At 45.2% G+C, this 22063-nt stretch overlaps 1 long non-coding RNA gene across 1 annotated transcript in view; it reads left to right on the forward strand.

Annotated features, from left to right (window-relative positions):
- The window catches only part of LOC126481166 (uncharacterized), a 325817-nt gene that overhangs the window by 158672 nt on the left and 145082 nt on the right, over nt 1-22063 (forward strand). Inside the window, exon 2 of the long non-coding RNA XR_007587526.1 lies at nt 21241-21326. This is a non-coding gene — a long non-coding RNA (uncharacterized LOC126481166). The remainder of the gene's footprint in view (nt 1-21240; nt 21327-22063) is intronic.

Raw genomic sequence — 22063 nt, forward strand, 5'->3', positions numbered from 1 at the left:
AGCAGTTAACCGGCGTTGCCTGGTGAAACGTTGTTGTGATGCCTCGGTTGTGATGCCGGTGGCGACACCTTGCCTGGTGAAACGTTGTTGTGATGCCTCGTGTAAGGAGGAGAAATGCGTACCATCACGTTTCTGACTTTGATAAAGGTAGGATTGTAGCCTATCGCGAATGCGGTTTATCGTATCGCGACATTGCTGCTCGCGTTGGTCGAGATCCAATGACTGTTAGCAGAATATGGGATCGGTGGGTTCAGGAGGGTAATACGGAACGCCGTGCTGGATCCCAACGGCCTTGTATCACTAGCAGCCGAGATGACAGGCATCTTATCCGCATGGCTGTAACGGATTGTGCAGCCACGTCTCGATTCCTGAGTCTACAGATGGGAACGTTTGTTAGACAACAACCATCAGCACGAACAGTTCGACGACGTTTGCAGCAGCATGGACTATCAGCTCGGAGACCATGGCTGCGGTTACCCTTGACGCTGCATCACAGGCAGGAGCGCCTGCGATGGTGTACTCAACGACGAACTTGGTGCACGAATGGCAAAACGTCATCTTTTCAGATGAATCCAGGTTGTGTTTACAGCATCATGATGGTCGCATCCGTGTTTGGCGACATCGCGGTGAACTCTCATAGGAAGCGTGTATTCGTCATCACAATACTGGCGTATCACCCGGCGTGATGGTGTGGGGTGCCATTGGTTACACGTCTCGGTCACCTCTTGTTCGCATTGACGGCACTTTGAACAGTGGATGTTACTTTCAGATGTGTTACGACCCGTGGCTCTAACCCTCATTCGATCCCTACGAAACCCTACATTTCAGCAGGATAATGCACGACCGCATGTTGCAGGTCCTGTACGGGTCTTTCTGGATACAGAAAATGTTCGACTGCTGTCCTGGCCAGCACATTCTCCAGATCTCTCACCAATTGAAAACTTCTGGTGAATGGTGGGCGAGCAACTTGTTCGTCACAATACGCCAGTCCCTACTCTTGATGATCTCTTTTATCGTGTTGAAGCTGCATGGGCAGCTGTACCTGTACACGCCATCCAAGCTCTGTTTGACTCAATGCCCAGGCGTATCAAGGCCGTTATTACGACCACAGGTGGTTGTTCCGGGCACTGATTTCTCAGGATCTATGCACCCAAATTCGTGAAAATGTAATCACGTCAGTTCTAGTATAATATATTTGTTCAATGAATACCCGTTTATCATATGCATTTCTTCTTGGTGTAGCAATTTTAATGGCCAGTAGTGTAGATATTCCGCAAGCCACCGTACGGTGCTTCACGGGGATTGCCCTGTACCACTACTAGTCATTTGTTTTCCTGTTCCACTCGTAAATAGAGCGATGAAAAAACGACTGTCTATATGCCTCCGTATTGGTTCTAATTTCTCGTATCTTATCTTCGTGGCCTTTACGCGCATTTTATGTTGGCGGCAGTAGAATCGTTCGGCAGTCAGCTTCAAATGCTGGTTCTCTACATTTTTTTCAACAGAGTTTCTCGAAAAGAACGTCGCATTCCTTTCAGGGATTCCCATTTCAGTTACCGCAGGATCTTCGTAACAGTTATACGTTGGAATCTATCGCTAACAGATCTAGCAGCTCGCGTCTGAATTCCTTCGATGTCTTCCTTAAGCCCGACCCTGTACGGATCTCAATAGTAGGTGGCAGGAGCGTCCTATGTGCGATCTTCTTTACAGACGAACCATTTTTTCCTAAAACTCTTCCAATAAACCGAAGTCGACCTTTCGCCCTCGCTACCACAGTTGTCACATGCTCGTGCCATTTCATATTTGCTTTGCAACGTTACGTCTAGATATTTAAACGACGTGACTGTGTCAAGCAGTATACTAATACTGTATCCAAATATTACAGGTTTGTTCTTCCAACTCACCCGCACTAAATTACATTTTGCCACATTCAGAGCTAGCTCCGATTCATCCCACCAACTAGAAATTTTGTCTAAGTCATGTTGTATCTTCCTCCAGTCTCTCAACTTCGATACCTTACCGTACACCACAGAATCATCAGCAAACTGTCGCAGATAGCTGCCGACATTGTCCATCAAATCATTTATGAAAATATAGAGCGTAGTAGCGGTCATATCACACTTCTCTGCGGCACGACTGTCTCTGATCGTCACTCGCCGTCGACAACATACTGGGTTGTATTACTGAAGAAGTCTTCGAGCCACTCGCATATCCGTGAACGCATTCCATTTGCTCGTATCCTCACTAACAGCCTTCAAACAGGGCACCGTGTCAAATGCTGTCGGGAAATCCAACAAAAAAAAAAAAAAATAATAATAATAATAAAAAATAAAATGGCTCTGAGCACTATAGGACTTAACATCTATGGTCATCAGTCCCCTAGAGCTTCTTAAACCTAACTAACCTAAGGACAGCATACAACACCCAGTCATCACGAGGCAGAGAAAATCCCTGACCCCGCCGGGAATCGAACCCGGGCGCGGGAAGCGAGAACGCTACCGCACGACCACGAGCTGCGGTCTGCATTCCAACACAGCCCACATCGTCCAGTACTGGTTTTGTGTGCATGAGCATGAATTGTGACAACACCCCTAGCCACCACAGTCATCAGATCCAAGGACTGGCTAAGTTGTGCATAAGTTCGAAATATAGCACGTACTTCAATGCGAAATGCTTTTAATAATTTCCACAACGAAATTCTGTCTCGGAATCTGGCAGTAAACCGTAAGAGATTCTGGTCATACATAGAGCACACCAGTGGCAAAACGCAATCAATACCTTCACTGCACGATAGCATCGGTGAAGTCACTGATGACAGTGCCACTTTAGTTATTAAACACGTTTTTCCGAAACTCCTTCACCAAAGAAGACGAAGTAAATATTCCTGAATTCCAATCCAGAACAACTGCCAAGATGAGAAACATAGAAGTAGATATCCTCGGAGTAACGAAGCAGCTTAAATCACTTAATAAAGGCAAGGCCTCCGGTCCAAATTGTATACCAGTCAGGTTCCTCTCAGAGTATGCTGATAAAATACCTCCATATTTAGCAATTATACACAACCACTCGCGCACAGAAAGATCCGTACCTAAAGACTTGAAAATTGCTCAAGTCGCACCAATACCCAAAAAGGGAAATAGGACTAATCCGCTGAATTACAGGCCCACAACACTAACGTATTTTGCAGCAGGATTTTGGAACACATACTATGTTCGAACATTATGAATTATCTTGAAGAACACGAGTTATTGACGCATAGTCAGCACGGATTCAGAAAACAACATTATTGTGAAACACAACTAGCTCTTTATACACATGAAGTAATGTGTGCTATCGACAGGGGATGCCAAATTGATTCCATATTTTTAGATTTCCAGAAGGCTTTCGACGCCGTTCCTCACAAGCGTCTTCTAACCAAACTGCGTGACTATGGAATGTCGCCTCAGTTGTGCCACTGGATCCGTGATTTTCCGTCAGAAAGGTCGCAGTCCTTATTAATAGACAGAAAGTCATCGCGTAAAACAGAAGTAATATCCGGCGTTCCCCAAGGAAGTGTTATAGGCCCTCTATTGTCCCTGATCTATATTAACGACATAGGAGACGATCTGAGTAGCCGTCTTAGATTGTTTACAGCGAATGCTGTCATGTATCGGCTTGTAAAGTCATCAGATGACAAAGCGAATTGCAAAATGATTGAGATACGATATCTGTATGGTGCAAAAAGTGGCAATTGACCCTGAATAAAGAAAGGTGTGAAGTTATTCACATGAGTACTAAACGAAATCCGCTAAATTTCGATTACGCGATAAGTCACACAAATATTAGGGGTGTAAATTCAACTAAATACCTAGTGATTACAAATAACCTAAATTGGAACGATCATATAGATGCTGTGGTATGCAAACCAGAGGCTGCGATTCATTGGCAGAACACTTAGAAGGTGCAACAGGTCACTAAAGAGACTGCTTACACTACGCTTGTCGGCCATATTCTGGAGTATTGGTTCAAATGGCTCTGAGCACTATGGGACTTAACTTCTATGGTCATCAGTCCCCTAGAACTTAGAACTACTTAAACCTAACTAACCTAAGGACATTACACAACACCCAGCCATCACGAGGCAGAGAAAATCCCTGACCCCGCCGGGAATCGAACCCGGGAACCCGGGCGTGGGAAGCGAGAACGCTACCGCACGGCCACGAGATGCGGGACTATTCTGGAGTATTGCTGTGCGGTGTGGGAGCCGCATCAGGTGGGACTGACGGGTATCATCGAGAAAGTTCAAAGAAGGGCGGCTCGTTTTGTACTACCGCCAAATAGGGGAGATAGTGCCACAGACATGATACGTGAATTGGAGTGGCAGTCATTGAAACAAAGGCGTTTATGTTGCGATGGAATCTTCTCATGAAATTTCAATCACCAGTTTTCTTCTCCGATTTCGAAAACATTCTGTTGGCACACACCTATATAGGAAGATATGATCATCACGATAAAATAAGAGAAATCAGGGCTCGCACAGAAAAATTTAAGTGATCTTTTTTCCCGCGCGCCTTTCGAGAGTAGAACGGTAGAGAGACAGCTGGAAGGTGGTTCATTAACCCTCTGCCAAGCACTTTATTGTGAATAGCAGAGTAATCACGAAGATGTAGATGTATTATTGAGTCTTTGTGGTCTACTTTGGAGTGAAGTGTTACCTGACCTGGGCACTATTTTGCGGGAAGAATGGTATAAAATTTCCTTGATTGCCGTACAGAACGCATATTTATCGATCCAGAGACGGCTGAAAGCTGTTGTGAATGCCAACAGGTTTCCTACACAGTAACAGGGATGGTAATATATTGTGTTTTTGGTTTACCTTATTTTTATCCAAGCCCTGTACCAGTGGAACGATTCGATAATAACATCAGCTGTGGAAGTGTGAAAAAATTACAAGGCTAATGAATGAAATCAGTAGTTAGTATAATGTATGGAGGACTTACATGCGATTGGCAACAAACTTGACATCAGAGTTGAGAACAACGTGCTACACGAAGTAAAAGAAGTCTGCTAATGTGGACACAAAGCAGCTGTTGTCTGACGAAGGAAGGAGAACACAGGAAGCCGACTAATACTAGCAAAGAGAGCATTTTTCTCTAAAAGAAATCCACTAGTGATTCCATAACTGAAGAAAGAAATTTGAGACTGCACGTCTCGAGCATAACGTAGTATTCTGTGGAAATGTATCGCGAACTGTAGGAAAACCGAAAAAGAAGAGATTCGAAACGTATGAGGTGCTGGCTTGCAGAACGAAGCTTAAAATTAAGTGGGTTGATCAGAAATGAGGAACGAAATCTGTGGATAACACTAACTAGAGCAAGGGATTGTAGGTGAATGCGTTAAAACATTAGGGAATAAGATCCATTGTGCTTGCTACAAGGGAAAATAGCAGAGGATGACGGAGATCGTCAGACACACGACAAATAATGGTAGAGGATATGAGAAAGTTACATTCCGAAATGAAGAGCTTGATACAGGAGAAAATTCGTGGTGGACCACATGAACCCTGTCAGTGGAATGATACCACAAACAACAAAGGCATCTCAGCACCTTATGATGATGTACTTCGTTCATTGCTTCTCTTCATACTCGTCAGTAATGCACTAGTGTCTGTGGATCATCGAAATATACGCGCCAACGTGAGAAAAGGCCATGGTTAGCAGCACATGCGTTGTAATATTGTAGAGTTGTCCTTAATTTAGAGGCAAACATCTAGTAATATGTTTTTAATCTTACTGGATGAAAAAAAAAAGTTTGACAAATATTGCACAGTCCTTTTTTTTCTCATCGGGAAAGTCAACCATCTTCCAAATGTTTTATTATTATTATTATTATTATTATTATTATTATAGAATATGGAAGAATACATTTGGACCCTACTCTGTGATATAGACCATATGGGTACCATAATACGCTGTTGCAGCCATATCTAAAACTAACTACCTACTAAGTACGAAAAAACTGAAAAGGAAATAGTCTAATATATCAACTACAGCCAAAGAAACAATCTTTCTTGTCCTGAGTAAACCATGTCTTATCTATGCTTTTAGTATAGATGTATATAAAAAGTGCGATTTCCCGTGGAAATAATTAATCATTATGTACCTAGTAGTACAAAAGACATCGAAGGGCAATGCTTGCTCATCCGATAACGGACGCACTCCAACAGTATAACCCAATGGCAGTTGTATTTCGTGGGTTTTAAAATATTATTTTACAAATTTGTTGGTCACTCGAAAAGGGTACTGCTAAATGCCAGGCCATTGTTAATCATGGAGGTTGCGTTCACAAAAGATATAATTATTCTGTAATTACCTTTATTTAATCTATAATGTTGATTTACTGATGTTGAATTTAATTAATGCCTATTTTAAAAAAATGATATATCAAAAAGAATGTATTAAAAATTTTCGTACAAATGCGCGTTGCAGTGCGTAATAATGGTTATTTAATGAATTAAATGTTATTTATTAACGTCAGACTCTCATAATACATAGGAATGAATTGTTTTTAGTGGCTGGTTGGCGGTATGGTCTCTTATAGCTTTTAATAAAGCAATGTAAATTATTTAACAACGAGCGCCTTACGGAAGGTGGATAGATGACTTTAGAAAGATGCAAGAGTGGCATGGATGCGTAGAACGGGATGATGGTGATTAACAAATCTCTTTACGTATTTCTGAAATTTTTGTTACGCTCACACCCAAGCAACGGAGGATGGTTTTTGAGTCTCCCATCTTGATAAACAAACACACTGCCACCTCTGTCTATGGCTGCCGTCTCAGGAGCATAAATATTGAAATCGAACATCGCTGTGTATCAGACTACGATTTGAAGGAAGAAAGGAAGATTATGCGTTAACTTCCAGTCGAAGTTGTCTTGAAACACGGAGCACAGCACGGTCCACGGATGGGGAAGGAAATAAGCGGTGTATTTACCAAATAAAATGCCCCGGTATTTGCCGTAATCAAGGAAGGAGAAACATCAGAAAGTCTACATGTGCTGTCCGGGCATGGATTTGTACCGCCGTCCTTCCAGTGCGAGTCCAGTGTGTTACCACTGCGCCACCTGGCACTGCGCTGCTACCCGACTTTAGATTTATTGAATTTTTGTGGTCATTGGTAGATCAACAGCTGCTCGCTTGTCATCGCTATTGGCTTTAAGAGGCCTTTTGTTTTTGAACTGGTACGGGCATTCGCTGGTATCTACTGAAGAGTTCTAGACACATCCGTTCCGTGGCGCATCGCTGTGGAACAGATGTATGACCGTTTTTAAAATATAATTTGAAGTGAGAGCCCAATTCTTCTGACTGCTATCTTTATATGTATTTAGAAATGAAATTTTGTCCGTTATACCTTCCCATTTGTTTCGAGAATGTGTCATTCATATTCAGGTAATATGTTTATATGCAAATGCATCTATGTACACTACTGGTCATTAAAATTGCTACGCCACGAAGATGACGTGCTACAGACGCGAAATTTAACCGACTGGAAGAAGATGCTGTGATATGCAAATGATCAACTTTTCAGACCATTCACACAAGGTTGGCGCCTGGTGAAACGTTGTTGTGATGCCTCGTGTAAGGAGGAGAAATTCGCAACATCACATTTCCGACTTTGATAAAGGTCGGATTGTAGCCTATCGCGATTGCGGTTTATCGTATCGCGACATTGCTGCTCGCGTTGGTCGAGATCCAATGGCTGTTAGCAGAATATGGAATCGGTGGGTTCAGGAGGGTAATGCAGAACGCCGTGCTGGATCCCAACGGCTTCGTATCACCAGCAGTCGAGATGAGAGGCATCTCATCCGCATGGCTGTAACGGATTGTGCAGCCACGTCTCAATCCCTGAGTCAACAGGTGGGGACTTTCGGAAGACAACAACCATCTGCACGAACAGTTGGACGACGTTTGCAGCAGCATGGACTATCAGCTCGGAGACCATGGCTGCGGTTACCCTTGACGCTGCATCACAGACAGGAGCGCCTGCGATGGTGTACTCAACGACGAACCTGGGTGCACGAATGGCATAACATTATTTTTTCGGATGAATCCAGGTTATGTGTACCGCTTCATGATGGTCGCATCCGTGTTTGGCGACATCGCGATGAACGCACATTGGAAGCGTGTATTCGTCATCGCCATACTGGCGTATCACCCGGCGTGATGGTATGGGGTGCCATTGGTTGCACGTCTCGGTCACCTCTTGTTCGCATTGACGCATTGACGTTACATTTCAGATGTGTTACGACCCGTGGCTCTACCCTTCATTCGATCCCTGCGAAACCCTGCATTACAGCAGGTTAATGCACGAAAGCATGTTGCAGGTCCTGTACAGGCCTTTCTCGACACAGAAAATTTTCGACTGCTGCCCTGGCCAGCACATTCTCCAGATCTTTCAGCAATTGAAAACGTCTGGTGAATGGTGGCCGAGCAACTGGCTCGTCACAATACGCGAGTCACTACTCTTGATGAACTGTGGTATCGTGTTGAAGCTGCATGGGCAGCTGTACCTGTACACACCACCCAAGCTGTGTTTGACTCAATGCCCAGGCGTATCAAGGCCGTTATTACGGCCAGAGGTGGTTGTTCTGGGTACTGATTTCTCAGGATCTATGCACCCAAATTCGTGAAAATGTAATCACATGTCAGTTCTAGTATAATATATTTGTCCAATGAATACCCGTTTATCATATGCATTTCTTCTTGGTGTAGCAATTTTAATGGCCAGTAGTGTATATAATCATATTGCTGTGAACAGTGCATAATGCAATGACAAAACATAAAGGTGTACAAAACGTACGGACGAAAATAACTTTCTCATGATGCTTCACTGCCAACCAACATACCTGGATGGAGCGTGAACCATACATTCAAAGAACCGCTACAATAGGCCTATAATACAGGTGGTGAAAGAAATTTGCAATGGGACGAACAGAAATGACATTTCTATTCAAAGACAATAATTACATTGGAGCCAGTGCGATTCACGATAATCCTCTGGACATAATAAGAGGCAGGACAGGGGTCTTAATAGGGGTGTGTGCGTCGAGGACAGCAGTGCATCCTCTGCAATGTGCTCCCATGCAGTCAAAATGGTAATTAGTTCTTGCAGCAGTGCGTGCCATTCCTCCACCAGTGCGATTGACAACTGCTTGATGGTTGTTGGTGCACGTGGATGTGGTGCCATGTGTCTCCCCAAAGCATCCCACATGTGGTCGAAGGAAGTTAAGCCATCCCACATGTGGTCGAAGGAAGTTAAGCCTGGGGGGGGGGGGGGGGGGGGGGAGGCGGCGGCACACAAGTCCATTCGCCGAATATTATCTCGTTCCTAAAGATCCTACGTCTGCGCTGTTCGATACGATCGCGCATTGTCATCCATAAAAACCTAACTAGTTTCTTCGAACACGTTGTAAAGTGGCTATAATTTCGCACCTTACAAGCAGTCATTTACGTACTTTGCCGTGATTTACAATCGGAATTAGGTGCCATTTAATAGGTTGTGTATTGTATATGTGAATATTTAAGGAAGACTGACATTGTCGCCGGCCGGAGTGGCCGAGCCTTTCTAGGCGCTTCAGTCTGGAACCGCACGACCGCAACGGTTGCAGGTTCGAATCCTGCTTCGGGAAACGGTCGCAGGTTCGAATCCTGCTTCGGGCGTGGATGTGTGTGATGTCCTTAGGTTAGTTAGGTTTAAGTAGTTCTAAGTTCTAGGGGACTGATGACCTAAGATGTTAAGTCCCATAGTGCTCAGAGCCATTTGAAATCTGACATTGTCATGTACACCTTGTAAATAGTTGTTAACGCTTATTGCTTGAAAGGAGATAGAGTGTCTTTGTTATAAAAACAGTGTAATGAATGATTGCATATATTAGTAGAGGTTGGAACGTGAGTGGAAATGAAACGGCAGGTGTAACTCAGGCCCTGGATGGAAAAGCCTGCACAAGTGTGTTGGTGCTGCTTAACACAGGAAGTAACCCAAGACGGACGGTCAGGGCACCTGAGCGCTGAAGCACATTACAGCGACGGCCGGCCAGTATTGTAGCGGGGCCGGAAGGATAACCGGATAATACTTCGGAAACTCTGAAAATCTTGGACGCCACTGAGAGGAACGAGGAAGCGCTACCTCAGAAATCACGCTGGCTGGGTTATTCCCGAGGATTTTTACTCTGAGAAGTGTACTATTGTATGAATTCCTAATTAAGGTATTTCCTCACAAACTTTCCTCACTGGACGACAAGTCTAAAATATGGTTGGTCAGCGTTCAGGAGAATCTGTAGAGAGGGAGAATATTCCGTGGTTTCGAGAATATGATTCGCCTTCTGCAGTTACGAGGGAGGGGAGCCGAGCTTTGCTGGGAAGCCAGCGGTGGAGAGAAAGAGATCTTCCGTTTTGAGCACCTGTGTTTGACGGTCGCTTAGTATCAGCTTTTGCTGGTACAGACGGGCTTGCTGTCTTTGCTCTCAGGAGATTTTATAGTTAGAACGATTAGACACTGTACTGTTGCGAACTTACACGATTCTGGACTTCGCCTCCGGGTAGGGAGTCGTCGTTGTGTACGCAGCTTTCAGTGATAGAGAGCACTTCTTCTGTCTATACTCGCGCAGAGACATTATCTGAAAACCGTCCTTGTGGCTGGGAGTTCGCGTTTGTTGTCTGTAGAACACAAAGAGAGGAGAAGATAGAATTATTTTGTATTAGTCAGAGGACCGCCTTCTGCCGCCCTAGTGTTTGAAAGAGTTTTTTTATATTTTGAGGCAGGATTTCTTCTATCTTCACAGACGTGTACGAGAACCATCACTCTGATGCACCTGGCGCAGTACATACAGTGATATTGCTAACTGGCTCGGCTTATTAAGGCTATAAAGTTAAACAGCTGTGACCTCGTAAGTTTTATTTCCTCTGAGGTTGCACACCACTGTAGATCATCTTTTAGAGCGTTGTCTTCTAGTGTTTGGTACGTAGATAGGCTCGCGTTATTTATAGTAGATCGCGTAGCCATAAAAAGGGGCACATTTGGGCAATTGATCAATAATATTAGTTGATCAATAATATTAGTTAGGAAATTCATTTGTATCTCTTTATGTTTATTGGACATTGATATATAAACATTTGTAATACATAAAGAGGTTTTAATCTACAATAAATGTATGAACAGAATCAACATTTACCATTTTGTAGTTACTAGTTCCCGTAATCATTAATTTATGTAATTTATATGTTAAAGAACAACAACAAGGAAAGAGTATCACCATTAAGAACCCCTAAGATCTGCTTCAGAGGGTAGTCAGACAGGGCCAAATCTTCATTTTCGCGTTCAATATTTTTCGTTGCGCACATTCGTTTTCACACCCACCTGGAGTAGCATCTTGGAACGTGCCAACATCATTGTGACACAGTATTCCTTCCGTATGTATGCCTTTTCGGTGGTGCATTCGGCCCTGACTTCAATTTTTGCGGATGACCTAGCGCCCACGGCTTAAATCTGATCGAACACAAGTGGGATGCGTTGGGGAGACATATTGCAGAACGTCCACATGCAAAAAAAAGACCATCCATCAACTCTGAACCACGATCGTAAAGGAATGCAATGCTCTACCACAAGAACTCCTTGCCAACTTTGTGACCAGGATGGGAGCACACTGTAGAGCATCCATTGCCGTCCTTGATCTCCTTTTGTAATGTCCAGGAGACCATAATGAATTACAGTCTTGTCCTGGGTTCCATTGTGTATTTCTCTGTTACCTGCTCTACTATACTGTAGCAGTTCTTTCTACATATAATCCAAGTTGCATCAAGCTATGTTGCTTGGCTGTTGTATTCTCCAACAGTTTATTGAACGTAACTTCATCTACAATAAAATAGCTGGCTGTACAATAGGTGCAGACGTCCGTTGATCTAGCCGGAGATGTGGTTCCTCTCGGTCGGCTGGTACTTCGATCGGCGGTGCCGTACAGCTGCTTCGGTGATATCTTCTCGGAGACTCTGCTATAGCGGTTGCCATTAGCTGCAGACGAAGACTGCACTGCCATCGACCGGAAGAGCCTATATAGTGAGCTGGAGCCAATAGAAACCCGGCGTAGGAATCCGTGGCCGGATATGTCGCGGCGATCTCTGCAAGGAAAGGTTCCTATTAATCGACTGGAATCTTCGGCGTGTTTACCTGATGCCTGTTTGGCTGTTGGTTTGTTTCCCTCATAGCGTGGCTGTTAGGCGCTGCTGCCTGCCATGTAGGGGAACCCGATGGCAGACAGTACATTGGCAGTCACACATCAGGCAATAGTTGCTTTCGTCCATAGGTTTCCCAGTCCAATATAATGTATTTTGCAGAGGAAAGCGGGGCGTAAAGAATTCAGATAACTGTTCCAGTTGACATCCCTATCACTCACAGAGTATTTGGGAAAATTCAGTAACTTTTTTCTAATTAGTATATAGGCGAAATAAAACCGGCGAAAGTATTTTCCGACTTTTGCTGCATTGGAACATCGAAACAACTCAGTGGTGACAGATGAAACTCTATGCCTGACCATGATTCGAAGCCGGATTTCTCGCATTACGCGAGCGGTTGCCTTAACGGCTTCGGCTATCCGAGCATGTCTCCCGCTCGACCCAAATCTCCGAATTCCACACGCCATTGAGTAGCTTCCCGTGTCCATTACTCCTCTTACCTCTCAGCTCTACTGTATTCCTGCGAGAGGTCGGACATTATTGTGCATCTGCACTGGGAGATTGATATACCATCAGGCGTATGTGCACTGACGGAAACAAAAAATCAAAACACCAAGAAGGAGTTGCGCAACATAAACGAAAGTTGGTAGGCGTGTTTTTATATCTGGAAGATAATGCCTATTTAGATTTTGCACCAGTCACGTAAGAGTGGCCGTATTAACGCCAACATGGGGACAGGAATCAGGTTTACTTTAAATATACGCTGTAATGGCCGTGATGGCCAGTTAACTTTGACGTTGGACGTGGTTAGTTGATGTTAATCAAAAATGCATCGAAGGCGACAAAGACACCATTATCAATACCTTACTGAGTTCGAACAACTGCGTGTAATAGAGCTACGAGAAGCTGTTTAATCCTCCTGCGATACTGCAGACAGAATTTGCTGGAATATGGCCACCGTACGTGATTGCTGATTCTTTTTCCGTGACAGTGATAGCCGTGTGTTAGTTAGGAGGCCGTTTGAGGGCCCGCAACCAACCAGTCAGCGTGCTAGAAACACTGGACCTACACCTTGAGTTACGGTCTGGAGTGCGATTTCCTATGACAGCAAGAGCACTCTCGTGGTTATCGCATGCACGCTGACTGCAAATTAGTGCGTCATTCTCTTGATACGACGTGTTGTGCTGCAGTTCGTGAACAGCACTCCAGCGGGTGTTTTCCAGTAGGATAACGCTCGCGTACATATCAGTTTTGTAACCCAGCATGCTCCAGAGTGTCGATATGTTACCTTGGCCTTCTCGATCATCAGATCTCAAACGTGTTCAAATGTGTGTGATATCTTATGGGACTTAACTGCTAAGGTCATCAGTCCCTAAGCTTACACACTACTTAACCTAAATTATCCTAAGGACAAACACACACCCATGCCCGAGGGAGGAATCGAACCTCCACCGGGACCAGCCGCACAGTCCATGACTGCAGCGCCTAAGACCGCTCGGCTAATCCCGCGCGGCGATCATCAGATCTGTCTCTACTCGAGGGCATATGGGGTATCATCCGACGTCATTCACAACCAGCATTAACCGTTCCTGTATTACTGGCCAAGTGCGGCAGGCATGGAACTCCATCTGAAAAACTGACATTCGGCACCTGTACTACACAATGCATGTACGTTCGCTTGCTTGCATTCAGTAGTCTTGTGGTTGCACAGGTCATTAACGTACAAGCAGTTTTACATTTGCAGTCGCTTATCTCGTGGTCACATTAATCTGTGGTCTTGCAGTGTTAATGAGTGTTACAGAGCAAAATGTATTTCTGAAATTTCGTTACTCTGCCTTAATTATTTTTTACTGTTATGATTTTTTCCCGTAAATGTATTATGTGTCTGAAAGAAAAGACACCAAACTTATACATAAGTATATAAAAGAAAACTGTGTTTTATATGCAACAGTGGCCGCAACCGGTACCATCTTACCAGCAGGTGTGATAAAATGTTAATCATGCAGACAAAAGAGAACGAAACGTCGGGTGATTCGACGATGATCTCATCTTAGAAAGATCTCCATTGAGAAAGAGTCCGGTTTCATCTATATCTACATGGTTACTGCAAATCACATGTAAGTGAATGGCAGAGGGTTCATCGAACACACACACACACACACACACACACACACACACACACACACACACACCGCTTTTACGCCGAGTTCTTCATTAGCGTCCTTACTTTCACGCCTAATGGTTCTTAAGCCTGTATAGCAGCTCGCTTGTTGCGAAAGCTATGAACGTGTTCTAGGGAAAGCGTCCTGCAGCATATAAGGGCTTCCTGCATTCCTCGCTCGTTACTGAAATATGTACCGCGCGCGCGTGCCACCATATCCCGTGAAAGCGATACCAAACGACGACAGCCCTCTTGAATATCAAGTGTCTTAAATTAGTCCACGCAGCACACCCTTACGCTGCAACGATTATATGCTACAAGGCAGGGAACTGGTTGTAAAAAAGCTGGCTGCACTTAGCTCAGCCGCCACACCAATCACAGTGCTTTTGTATGTGTGAGTGAGCGACTGTGGGGGAATCACAGTGCTTGTGTGTGTGTGTGTGTGTGTGTGTGTGTGGCGCACGCACGCACGCTATAGCTTGTTTCTGTGATTGCTGCGACCGTCGTTCGAAACCACAAGCAACATTACTACGAGGAACGTTCAATACGTAATGCAACACATTTTTTTATCGGTCAATTCCGATGAAAAAGTGCGGTATTTGTTGTGAGGCATCGTGGAGTATTCTTGCTCAGTTCTTGTACGAGGGCAGTTCAATAAGTAATGCAACACATTTTTTTTATGAAACAGGGGTTGTTTTATTCAGTATTGAAATACACCAGGTTATTCGCCAATATTTTAGCTACACAACACTATTTTTCAACGTAATCTCCATTCAATGCTACGGCCTTACGCCACCTTGAAATGAGGGCCTGTATGCCTGCACGGTACCATTCCACTGGTCGATGTCGGAGCCAACGTCGTACTGCATCAATAACTTCTTCATCATCCGCGTAGTGCCTGCCACGGATTGCGTCCTTCATTGGGCCAAACATATGGAAATCCGACGGTGCGAGATCGGGGCTGTAGGGTGCATGAGGAAGAACAGTCCACTGAAGTTTTGTGAGCTCCTATCGGGTGCGAAGACTTGTGTGAGGTCTTGCGTTGTCATGAAGAAGGAGAAGTTCGTTCAGATTTTTGTGCCTACGAACACGCTGAAGTCGTTTCTTCAATTTCTGAAGAGTAGCACAATACACTTCAGAGTTGATCGTTTGACGATGGGGAAGGACATCGAATAGAATAACCCCTTCAGCGTCCCAGAAGACTGTAACCATGACTTTACCGGCTGAGGGTATGGCTTTAAACTTTTTCTTGGTAGGGGTAGGGGTGTGGGTGTTGCGCCACTCCATTGATTGCCGTTTTGTTTCAGGTTCGAAGTGATGAACCCATGTTTCATCGCCTGTAACAATCTTTGACAAGAAATTGTCACCCTCAGCCACATGACGAGCAAGCAATTCCGCACAGATGGCTCTCCTTTGCTCTTTATGGTGTTCGGTTAGACAACGAGGGACCCAGCGGGAACAAACCTTTGAATATCCCAACTGGTGAACAATTGTGACAGCATTACCAACAGAGATGTCAAGTTGAGCACTGAGTTGTTTGATGGTGATCCGTCGATCATATCGAACGAGTGTGTTCGAACGCTCCGCCATTGCAGGAGTCACAGCTGTGCACGGCCGGCCCGCACGCGGGAGATCAGACAGTCTTGCTTGACCTTGCGGCGATGATGACACACGCTTTGCCCAACGACTCACCGTGCTTTTGTCCACTGCCAGATCACCGTAGACATTCTGCAAAGCGCCTATGACTATCTGAGATGCCCTGGTTTTCCGCCAAAAGAAACTCGATCACTGCCCGTTGTTTGCAACGCACATCCGTTACAGACGCCATTTTAACAGCTCCGTACAGCGCTGCCACCTGTCGGAAGTCAATGAAACTATACGAGACGAAGCGGGAATGTTTGAAAATATTCCACAAGAAATTTCCGGTTTTTTCAACCAAAATTGGCCGAGAAAAAAAAATGTGTTGCATTACTTATTGAACTGCCCTCGTAGTTCACGAAGTTCCAATAGAAGGCGATGCTGTAGGTAGCCTGCAAAATGGTGTCTGTAAGAGATGCGCGTCTCAGGCCGAGGGCAGTCACTGAGTTTCGTTTTGGGGAAACCAGAGCATTCAGATATTCACAGGTACTTGTACAGTGTCTACGGATGGCAGTGGACGAAAGCACGTTGAGTCGTTGGGCGAGGCGTGTCATCATCGTAACAAGGTCCCGCAGACCTGTCCGGCCTCCTGCGTGCCGGCCGCACACAGCTACGACTGCTGCTATGCTGGAATGTCTTGACGCTCTCATTCGAGGTGATCGATGAGTCAAATTCAGACACTTCGCTGCTGAACTGGACGTCTCCGTTGGTAGTGCTGACTGACTCGTCCACTAGTTGGGGTACTCACAGGTGTGAGCACTCTTGAGTTCCTTACCGCCTAAAGGAAGCCATTAAAGAGCCTCCACCTGTTAAGCCCTATGAAGGGAAGCAGCATCTAAAGATTGGAAGATTATTGACACAGCAAGACATAGTCTCCGACGTCGACCAGTAGGCTGGTACCATACGGGCATAGAGGCTCTCCCAGTATGGCGGCGCAGGGCCATCGCATTGAACGGAGATTATGTTGAAAACTAGGGCTTTGTAGTCAAAAGGGTGGTGAATAATATGGTATATTGGGATCGTGAATAAAATCAACCTACTTTCAGAAAAAAGTGTTGCATTTCTTATTGAACGCCCCTCTTACATCAGAAGTAAGAGGTTTGTCCCGACTCAACTCATGGTTATGATGAAGCCCCCACACTCCTTGACAGAGCGTAGAGGACGATGCGGGAGACCCGCACCGCTGTACTAGGCAAGGTCCTAGCGGAGGTGGTTTGCCATTGGCTTCCTCCGATCGTAATGGGGATGAATGATGATGATGAAGACGACACAACACCACCCAGTCATCTCGAGGCAGGTGAAAATCCGTGAGCCCGCCGGGAATCGAACCCGGGACCCCGTGCTCGGGAAGCGAGAACGCTACCGCGAGACCACGAGCTGCGGACCACCTCAGTGATATACTGGTACTACTCAGATTGCTACAATCACTTCCAAATGAAAAAGTGTAAATGCTTAACTGGGGCAAATTCATCTGCAAGATACGTCTACAGTCTATCATTCCCACCCATACCCACTATCTCCCCCCCCCCACCCCCCCACTACTCACGGTCTTGGCGTAAAGCAGTCCGTCTGTTGTCGCGTTCTTACCAAAAAAAAAAAAAAGTTCAAGTATGTGTGAAATCTTATGGGACTTAACTGCTAAGGTCATCAGTCCCTAAGCATACACAGTACTTAACCTAAATTATCCTAAGGACAAACACACACACACACACACACACACACACACACACACACACACATATGCTTGAGGGAGGACTCGAACCTCCGCCGGGATCAGCCGCACAGTCCATGCCTGCAGCACCTTAGACCGCGCGGCGCGCGTTTTTACAGTCCTAGGTTTTTCAGCTTTCTGTCGCGGTTATTACCTGTGCCGAATCAATCCAGAGAAATAAATCCGCGCTATAGTAATACATTTGATAGAAGTGGCACTAAATCGCTCTGGTTGCGAAAGAAAGCGGACGCGGACGTATTACGCCGCTGCACAGCTTCTACATGTACGAGCTCCTTTTCGAGACCAAAGAAGTGCGCATTACTAAGTCAAGTAAAAAGGGTGAGACTTGTTCCCGTGTTTCTGTTTTTTTCGTTTAAAATTCGTTAGAGTGCACTCAGGAACATAGAAAGTAGCGTACGCAGAGGAAGAAAGGTACAAATGAGAAAATTTTGCAAATTACTAGGCATACAGTGAGATGCGATGTGCAAATGGTTCAAGTTTAGTGTCAATACAAAATGCCTAAACCCTGCAGTGGCGCTTCAATCGTGCAGGGAGGCCTATTTGAACGGCACGTAATGAGCGAGTTATACACGTGACGATCACATCCCGACTCGAGGAGGACGTTAGTAGACGCAGAAAGCCAGGTAGAATCATGTTAAATGACATTTCTCACAGCTAAGCCGGTTTGAGAAGAACCTAATGATCGTCATGAAAACCGCTGGCTAGTCGACACGCCAGATCGGTGATACGCAGTGTTCCGTCAGACGATGTTGGAAACAGTGGACACGAAATGGCACACTCGCGCGATGTACCGGATCTGGAGCGACTAGGAAGACGACGAGACGAGAGCATTGAAGGATCGCGCGGCAAGCGATCAGGGTTTTTATAGTGACTAGCTCCACGACATACCAGAGATACAGGTGCCACCTGTTGCATAAATCATTTCCCGACGCCTTACGCATGCGAATTTTCAGTCCAGGTACACTTGTTCTGTACTTCCATTAACACCCCTGCTGTTACCATCGAAAAATCGGTGACCTTGTCTATGGTGGTGCCAAGCGAGAACGACGTGGACTGCCACAGACTGGCAAAACGCAGTGTTAAGTCATGAATCTCCATTCTTTTTGGGGACAGTTGATAACCGCATACGAATGTGGAGGCAGCCTGGTGAACGGTATATTTCACCCACGCTGTCGCAGCCCACACCGCCCACACAGCCGGTGCAATGGTCCGGTAGGCCATAAACTACGGTAGCCGGTCCCTTCTAATTGTGGTACGTGGAACCTTAACGGCCCAGCTTACGTTGATGGCATTTTTCAACTCCATGTCGGCTCTTTCCTACATGGGCTATCAGGGCCACCCTTCCAGCAAGATAATCCTCGTCCACGTGCAACTATTACGACCATAAATGCCAACGTGCAAGTATTTTCATGCAGTATTATGTTTTAGAGGAAAAAATAAAGTGGAACCTACTCATATTTTAATATCGCTGAATTGTTTATGGGTGAAAGAAAAACAAGAAACTGGTTTCTGCTAAAGGTCAGTTGTAAGATATATATAAGGTAGTTTTAAATGATGTACTCAGTTAAGGCCTGTGCCTTGATTTAGTATGCAGAAATTAACAGCACACTTCAGATAAACTAAGGTAATTCCAATCCAATTACCACTACATTGTCAGGATGTAGACTTTATTTTTTCTATTGGAATAAACTGATTTTGGTAAAAAAAAACTTTCTATAACCAAGACCACATAAATTCTTTTTTTCGACACCCGGTTTCGACAAAAAAAGTCATCTTCTGGTCTTCAAAAATATTTTTGTTAGAAAACGTGTTCATTGTGAGTTAGAATCTCATGCAATGTTGTCATTATTTTGGATAAAATATGGCACATTACATAACGGTTTGTCAGAATGCACATTTGTTTACGTTTGTAAATTATTATTGTATATTGTAATTTTTAAGACATATTAATCATCTGCGAGCGATGCGTATACGGACATGGCCATGTGCACAAGATGCTTTTTAATTGTAAATGTTTTGAAACTTCCTGGCAGATTAAAACTGTGTGCCGGATCGGGGCTTGAACTCGGGGCCTATGTCTTTCGCGGGGAATTGCTCTACCGACCTTTTTAAATCTCATTTTGTTTCTTGTTGGTCGTTGTATTTCATCGGGGTGGACGTCCCATGACGCTTGTTCAAGTTCGTCGGTGATCCGTTCACTCAGTTTTTGTTTTTTTTTATTACGAAGAGCAGCTAACCCTCTCACCGAACTCGCTGAGCTACCGTGCAGGCGCCGACTGAGCTACCCACGCACGACTCATGATCCCTTCGCACAGCTTTACTCCCGCCAGTCTGTAGAGCACTTGCCCGCGAAGGGCAAAAAAGTTCCGAGCCCGAGTGTCGGTCAGGTGCACAGTTTTAATTTGCCAGGAAGTTTCATATCAGCGAACACTCCACTGAAAATGCTGTAAATGCTTTATTTCTGACAAACTTTTGTATAAGGCGCTGCATTTTATCCACCATAATGAAATCTTGGCATGAGGTTCTAACTCATACCGAACACATTTTGTAACAAGAAATTTTTGAAGACAGGAAGATCATGGTTATATCTGTCGAAACTGGTTGTCAAAAGTAAAGAATTTATAAGATCGTGGCTGTAAAGATTATCATCTTGCATATCTACGTCCTTAGCTTGCAAGCATCCTAACGATATGTAACGTATGGCACGTACTGTACCTTGGGTGTACTGAATAAAGTGATGGGTCTTTTAGTAAAACGTTAAGTGCGCGCCCGGCTAGCCGCGCAGTCTAACGCGCTGCTTCCCGAGCGGTAAGGCGTGCCGGTCCCAGGCACGAATCCGCCCTTCGGTTTAGTGTCGAGGCCCGATGTGCAGGCCAGCTTGTGGATGGTTTTTAAGGCGGTTTTCCATCTACCTCGGCAAATGCATGCTGGCTCCCCTTATTCCGCCTCAGTTACACTATGTCGGCGATTGCTGTGGAAACACTGTCTCCACGTACGCGTACACCGTAATTACTCTGCCACGCCAGCACTCGTATGGTATGAGGTGTTCCGGGGGGGGGGGGGGGGGGTACACTGGCGGCCGAATCGCACAATAACCCTGGGTACAGTGGGGCGGCGGTGGGGTGGGTGGAATGCTGTGGCCTGTTGTGGACACTGGACTCGCATTCGGGAGGACGACGGTTCAATCCCGCGTCTGGCCATCGTGATTTAGGTTTTCCGTGATTTCCCTAAATCACTCCAGGCAAATGCTGGGATGGTTCCTTTGAAAGGGCACGGCCGACTTCCTTCCCCATCCTTCCCTAATCCGATGAGACCGATGACCTCGCTGTCTGGTCTCCACCCCCAAGCAACCCAACCCTGTTGTGGTGTTGTGAACCACTGAGGGCGGGACGAAGTTTCTAGGTCCTCGGTTGAATACTCAATACACACACACACACGCAAAACGCTAAGTTGCTCAGTGGCAGCCAGTAAGGTGACATGTGCGCTTGTGCTTGTGTTGCAGTCCATGTTGTCGCCGGCTGCAGAGTCCTCCGAAGCGCTGGTGACCGACACCAAGAGAGCCGTCGCCACCCACTGACAGTTCCACCGGTGAGTCACCGACACTTGCTTTACCTCAAACGAGCTGGATGACCAGCATGCGTAAATCTTTCCATGCTCTTCCAAACAAACTCGAGGCAGAAAACCTGACCAGAGAAAGTCTCAGTCCATTAAGTCTCCTTATCTCCCCTTCCTGCTCCTCTCTTTTACTCTAACGTAAAGCCGTCTCTGTCCGACATTTCTCCCCTTTCTTCGTGTCCTGCACACTCTTCTCCTCTGACTCGCTCTCATTTACTGTATCCCCTCTTCCTAGTCTTCACTCACGTGTTTCACCTTGGTTTTTACTCACTCTTTCTCCTTCCCTTACACCTTTATTACATTACTGATCTCTTTCTCTTAACATCACCTACTTTTCCCTCTCCCTTACGTTCCATTTTCTTACCTTCATTCTTTTGCCCAAGTTGTACACTCTCAATCTCTACAATTGCTTTGCTCTTCCACTCATCTCATTCTCCCTCTTTTCCTTTTTTTGTTTTTCTGTGACTCCTCTTTTCTTAAGACTCTTACTTTTATTTCAGTCTTACTCTTCTCATTTTTGTGTCTCTGTCCCCTTTCCTTTTCTACCATCTTCCTCATATTTATCCTGTCAAACTCGCTTGCTCACTAGTATACACCCTGTAAAAAATGAATAAATAAATAAAAGAAAATAAAAAAGACGGCATACCACTAAGGTATTATGTGTGACGGAAATCCGCAAATGTGGCGTGCATTTGCAAACAAATTATTAC

The sequence above is a fragment of the Schistocerca serialis genome, chromosome 5, assembly GCF_023864345.2.
Source record: "Schistocerca serialis cubense isolate TAMUIC-IGC-003099 chromosome 5, iqSchSeri2.2, whole genome shotgun sequence".
In the NCBI taxonomy this organism is placed as follows: Eukaryota; Metazoa; Arthropoda; class Insecta; order Orthoptera; family Acrididae; genus Schistocerca; species Schistocerca serialis.